Source organism: Dendrobates tinctorius, unplaced genomic scaffold (assembly GCF_039654945.1).
Source record: "Dendrobates tinctorius isolate UK_male_01 unplaced genomic scaffold, ASM3965494v1 ptg000084l, whole genome shotgun sequence".
NCBI classification, from domain to species: Eukaryota; Metazoa; Chordata; class Amphibia; order Anura; family Dendrobatidae; genus Dendrobates; species Dendrobates tinctorius.
In genome coordinates, this window is record NW_027361752.1 from 38,002,137 (window position 1) to 38,008,189 (window position 6,053).

Consider the following 6,053-nt stretch of genomic DNA (forward strand, 5'->3'; position numbering starts at 1 on the left):
GAAAAATGAGGATATGATGTGTGTGGCCCGTAAAGCACCAGTTTACTCCTTTCTCATTGTGCCCTGAAACTCCAGCTGGGTTTTTTTTCCCCTTAAAAGGTCAAATTTGACGAAAACTACTCGAAAAGCAATGAAGTCTGAAAGCAGGGTGAACATTGAGAGAACACGCAGGAGAAGACACAGAATAATACCCCGAGTCCATGTGAGGGTAGCGCCTCTTGTTTTTAAAGAGCCGGCTCCCATTAATCATCCCATCCTGTTGTGAGTTCATTTTCCCCTTCGTCACTGAGGTCTGGTGAACTCCCTATTCTGGTAAAGGAAGGTAATGAGCCTGATTATCAGGCACCTGAGCCTAATGATGATGACTGGCTGAGTGGAGTCACGGACTGGATATAAGGCTGCCGACGCCCTTCTGCCCTGCGGGTGATTTCTCTGTGGACTTCTAGGAGACCAGTCTGATTCCTGCTCCTCTAAAGCTAAGTTTTCTGCTTTGCCTTTTAGCATTTGTTTTTTGTTTTTGTTTGCCCTGCTTTTCTGGATTCTGCCATTCCCTGCTGGGGTGAGCTAAATCTCCTTTTGCCGGTTGCTCTGTCTTCAGAATATTCCTGAGTACTGACATAGTCTTTTTGAAGCCTAGCGTCTTCAGGGCCTTTTTCACTGTCAGTCTGTTGGCTCTTATTTTCATAGGGTTTTTCACGGATTGCAGACAGCAGCCTTCCTGTCCTTTCCTATCTAGTTAGCTTGGGCCCCGTCTTTGCTCAGTCTATCTTTCTGTCTGTGTTGTGTTCTTTCTTCTTGCTTCACCGTCATTATATGTGGGGGGCTGCCTTTTGCTTTGGGGTCTGCTCTGGGGCAGTTTAGATTTCCCTTTCTGTCTTTAGGCTATTTAGTCCTCCGGCTGTGATCGAGGGGTCTAGGGCATCATAGGAGCCCCCCACGGCTACTGCTAGTTGTGTTGATAGGTTCAGGGGTCTGCAATCCGATAGCTGCCAACCTCTCTGGTTTTCTGGACTTAGATAGCATTTCTGTTTTTGCCTCCTACGGTGACTCAATCATAACACCGTCCATCTTGAAAACAATCACTTTGTAACATGATTCAGAGCTAATTAATCGGCTGCAATTCAGCTCAGTAACAATGTATCCTGCATGTTTCACAGGCCATAAACCGCTCTGACACACAGACAGGCCGCTCACACTCACAAAGGCCCTCTGGGGTCCGAAACTCAGTGTTACATTGATCAAGTTTAAGTGTCTTGGGGGGGGATGGGGGCTCCGGTGCAGAATGCAGGGGGACAGCCACAAGTCAGGGTCTCTTTCTGAAAAGCAGAGCACTCAGCAAGTTCAAGCACTCAAGAGTTTCTCAGTATCTACTTGTGACTTTCAACAATGGGGACCAATAATATGTCTTAGATGCAGCTTTCGGAAAAATGCTTTTCCCACATATCAATGAGTAAATACAGATCTATTATACTGTATGTGAGCCCATAATGCTGCACAGTCCGCACTATCACCAAGGTATTGTAAGGTCTGTGTATTACTAACTCACAATAAAATGCAAATTTGTGTAAAATTTTTCATAGAATTTTAGCATGAATTTATTGCAATTTTTTCAAGATCTCTGCCTGCAGACATTGAGCATTCATTTATATTTGTCTCCAGGGGATTTAGTTTCATCTCCAGATTTCACAGTACAAACTATTGTATATACACTACTAGAAATAGGCCCGATACTATCGCATCAGGTGTGCGATGTTCCCCACACAGGCGCAGTAACAGCCGCGTCATTACTGTGCATGCGCGAGTAGAGCACACAGATGTGGCTGTTACTACGCATTTGCGGGAATAGCAGTGACATGATGTCATTTGCGCAGGCACAATTCGTGGCCTTGCGCCTGCGCAAGTAACAAACACATCACCGCTTTTCCCGCGAATGCGTAGTAACGTCGCGGCTGTTACTGCACCTGCACGAGAATAGCGGAGACGTGTATGTCACTTGCATAGGCGCAACTGACTGCCGCAGTGCCTTATGGGATTCAGGGACAGCAGCCAACTGGAGATTATATATAGATTCACCTCTTCCTGCCGCAACCAATTTTATTTCTGTGCTTTCGATTCTGTCCGCTTTCTTCAAAGAGCCATCTTTTTTTTATTATTCTGTCTACATAGCCACATGAAGGCTTGTTTTTGTAAGTATAAGTTGTAGTTTTGAAAGACACCATTCATTTTACAATATAAAGTACTGGAAAATGGGGAAAAAAAATCCAAGTGGGGTGAAATAGAGGGGAAAAAAGTCAGTATGATTCTGGTAATCCTGAGACATAAAAATACACAAAGAAAATGGGAGACGTTTATTAGCATCCTGAATAGGACCTGTGCACAATATATACCGTATGGGAATAAACATGCTAGAAATAGGAGGAAACCACTATGGCTAAATAGAGCTGTAAGGGGTGCAATAAGAGATAAAAATAAAGCATTTAGAGAATTAAAGCAAGTAGGTAGTGATGAGGCATTAAATAAATACAGAAAATTAAATAAATTCTGTAAAAAGCAAATCAAGGCAGCAAAGATTGAGACAGAGAGACTCATTGCCAGAGAAAGTTAAAATAATCCCGAAATATTCTTTAACTACACAAATAGTAAGAAGCTAAAAAATGATAGTGTTGGTCCCCTTAAAAATAGTCTGGGTGAAATGGTGGATGAGGAAAAAGCCAATATGCTAAATGACTTTTTTTCAACAGTATTTACACAAGAAAATCCCATGACGGATAACATGATCAGGGCTAAAAATTCTCCATTAAATGTCACCTGCTTAACCCAGCAGGAAGTACGGCGGCGTCTACAAATCGCTAAAATTGACAAATCCCCGGGCCCGGATGGGATACACGCCCGAGTACTGCAGGAATTAAGCACAGTCATAGATAGACCATTATTTTTAATCTTTAAAGATTCCATAATAACAGGGTCTGTACCACAGGACTGGCGTATAGCAAATGTGGTGCCAATATTCAAAAAGGGGACAAAAACTGAACTTGGAAATTATAGGCCAGTAAGTTTAACCTCAACTGTGGGTAAAATCCTCGAGGGTTTTCTAAGAGATACTAATTGGAGTATCTGGAGAAGAATAACCTCATGACCAAATATCAACATGGGTTTACAAGGGGCCGTTCCTGTCAGACTAATCTGATAAGCTTTTATGAAGAGGTAACTTCAGGACTGGACCAAGGGAATGCAGTGGACGTGGTGTACATGGATTTTTCAAAAGCTTTTGATACGGTGCCACACAAAAGGTTGATACATTGAGGGTGGCACGGTGGCTCAGTGGTTAGTGCTGCAGCGCTGGGGTCCTGGGTTTGAATCCCACCAAGGACAACATCTGCAAGGAGTTTGCGTGGGTTTCCTCCGGGTGCTACGGTTTCCTCCCACATTCTAAAGACATACTAATAGGGGATTTAGATTGTGAGCCCCATCGGGGACAGCGATGGCAATGTGTGCAAACTGTAAATTGCTGCGGAATATGTTAGCGCTATATAAATAAAGATTATTATTACATAAAATGAGAACAATGGGGATACGGGAAAATATGTGTAGGTGGGTTAAGAGCTGGCTCAGGGATAGGAAACAAAGGGTGGTTATTAATGGAGCACATTCGGACTGGGTCATGGTTAGCAGTGGGGTACCACAGGGGTCAGTTTTGGGCCCGCTTCTTTTTAACATATTTATTAATGACCTTGTAGGGGGCATAGAGCGTAGAATTTCAATATTTGCAGATGACATTAAACTCTGCAGGGTAATCAATACAGAGGAGGACAATTTTATATTACAGAAGGATTTATTTAAACTAGAAGCTTGGGCGCCGCACCCCATCTCCAGCATAGGCCGCAAACCACGGTCTTTCCTGCCATCTGGCCGCCGCCAGGAGCCCAGCCGCCGCTGAACCCTCCCGCCGCCGCCTGCCCACCATGTACGTACACACACACACACACACACACATACTGTATGTACACATACACACGTACTCAAACACACACCCCACACACACACTTCCCTCCCGATGCAATAGCATCGGGCACCCCTCTAGTATTGTATCATAACACTCAGATCAGTGTCCTTGTCTTTATCTGGAAAACCAAGAAGCTGGTGCAAACATGAGGTTGTGATTCCTGGGGAAGAAATTGTTACACAATGTCAGATCTCAGCACCAATGTCGTGCGATGGTAAAGCGGAGCAGTCATACACGCTGTATAGTGTCCGATGGGGACGGCACATTATCCACATCTAGCTTTGTAAAAACATCCATGGCATCTATGCTGGCACCCGCAGCGTCATTTACGAGACATAAACTACTAATCTAGGAACTTACCCAAGTTATACTACTTTTGCATCACTAATGCCTTGCTTGCTTATTAGTCCTGTTCCATTTAATTTAGTCATTATACAGACATGATAACTTGTATGGGAGCGAACTTTGAGTTTTTGATTTGTCTTTCAGTTCGTGCACCACCTCCTCCTCAGTTTGGAGCCCTGATGGCTGCCCCCTGCTCCTCAGTGAGGCCGGTGAGCGTCTTCTGATTGTTTCCTCTATTATTCACCAGTGCAGAGGGTATACATGTGCATATACACTGCTGAAAAAAATAAAGGTAACACTAAGATACCACATCGTAGACATTACTGAATGAAATATCGCAGCTGCAAATCTTTATTCATTACATAGTGGAATGCATTGAGAACAAGAAAACATAAAAATGATCAATGTAAATCAAAATGAATATCCCATCTAGGTCTCGATTTGGAAGGATGCTCAAAATCAAAGTGGAAAATCAAATTACAGGCTGATCCAACTTCAGTGGAAATGCCTCATAACAAGGAAAAGATGCTCAGTATTGTGTGTGGCTTCCACATGCCTGTATGACCTCCCTACAATGCCTGGGCATGCTCCTGATGAGGACGCGGATGGTTTCCTGAGGGATCTCCTCCCAGACTTGGACTAAAGCATCCGCCAACTCCTGGACAGTCTGTGGTGCAATGTGACATTGGTGGATGGAGCGAGACATGATGGCCCAGATGTGCTCAATTGGATTCAGGTCAGGGGAACGGGCGAGCCAGTCCATAGCTATAAAGCCTTCATCTTGCAGGAACTGCTGACACACTCCAGCCACATGAGGCCTGGCATTGTCCTGCATTAGGAGGAACCCAGGGCCAACCGCACCAGCATATGGTCTCACAAGGAGACCTGAGGATCTCATCTCTGTACTTAATGACAGTCAAGCTACCTATGGCGAGCACATGGAGGGCTGTGCAGCCCTCCAAAAGAAATGCCACCCCACACCATTACTGACCCACTGCCAAACCGGTCATGCTGAAAAATGTTGCAGGCAGCACATCGCTTTCCACAGCGTCTCCAGACTTTGTCATGTCTGTCACCTGCTCAGTGTGAACCTGCTCTCATCTGTGAAGACCAGAGGGCGCCAGTGGTGAATTTGCCAATCCTGGTGTTCTGTGGCAAATGCCAAGCGTCCTGCACGGTGTTAGGCTGTGAGCACAACCCCCATCTGTGGACGTCGGGCCCTCAGACCATCCTCATTGAGTCAGTTTCTAACCGTTTGTGCAGACACATGCACATTTGTGGCCTGCTGGAGGTCATTTTGCAGGGCTCTGGCAGTGCTTCTCTTGTTCCTTCTTGCGGAAAGGCAGAGGTAGCAGTCCTGCTGCTGGGTTGTTGCCCTACGGCCCCCTCCACATCTCCTGGTGTACTTGCCTGTCTCCTGGTAGCACCTCCAGCCTCTGGACACTACGCTGACAGACACAGCAAACCTTCTTGCCACAGCTTGCATTGATGTGCCATCCTGGATGAGCTGCACTCCCTGAGCCACTTGTGTGGGTTGTAGAGTCCGTCTCATGCTACCATGAGTGTGAAAGCACAACCAGCATTCAAAAGTGACCAAAACATCAGCCAGAAATCATTGGTACTGAGATGTGGTCTGTGGTCCCCAACATGCAGAACCACTCCTTTATTGAGTCTTGATAATTGCCAATAATTTCAATCTGTTGTC

The 6,053-nt window shown here is 45.3% G+C and overlaps 1 protein-coding gene across 1 annotated transcript in view; it reads left to right on the top strand.

The window, feature by feature from the left end:
* LOC141097395 (synaptojanin-1-like) overlaps positions 1–6,053 on the top strand; it is a 236,399-nt gene that overhangs the window by 229,375 nt on the left and 971 nt on the right. The window contains exon 32 of the transcript XR_012233941.1: positions 4,493–4,557. The gene's annotated coding sequence lies outside the window, so the exon portion shown is untranslated. The remainder of the gene's footprint in view (positions 1–4,492; positions 4,558–6,053) is intronic.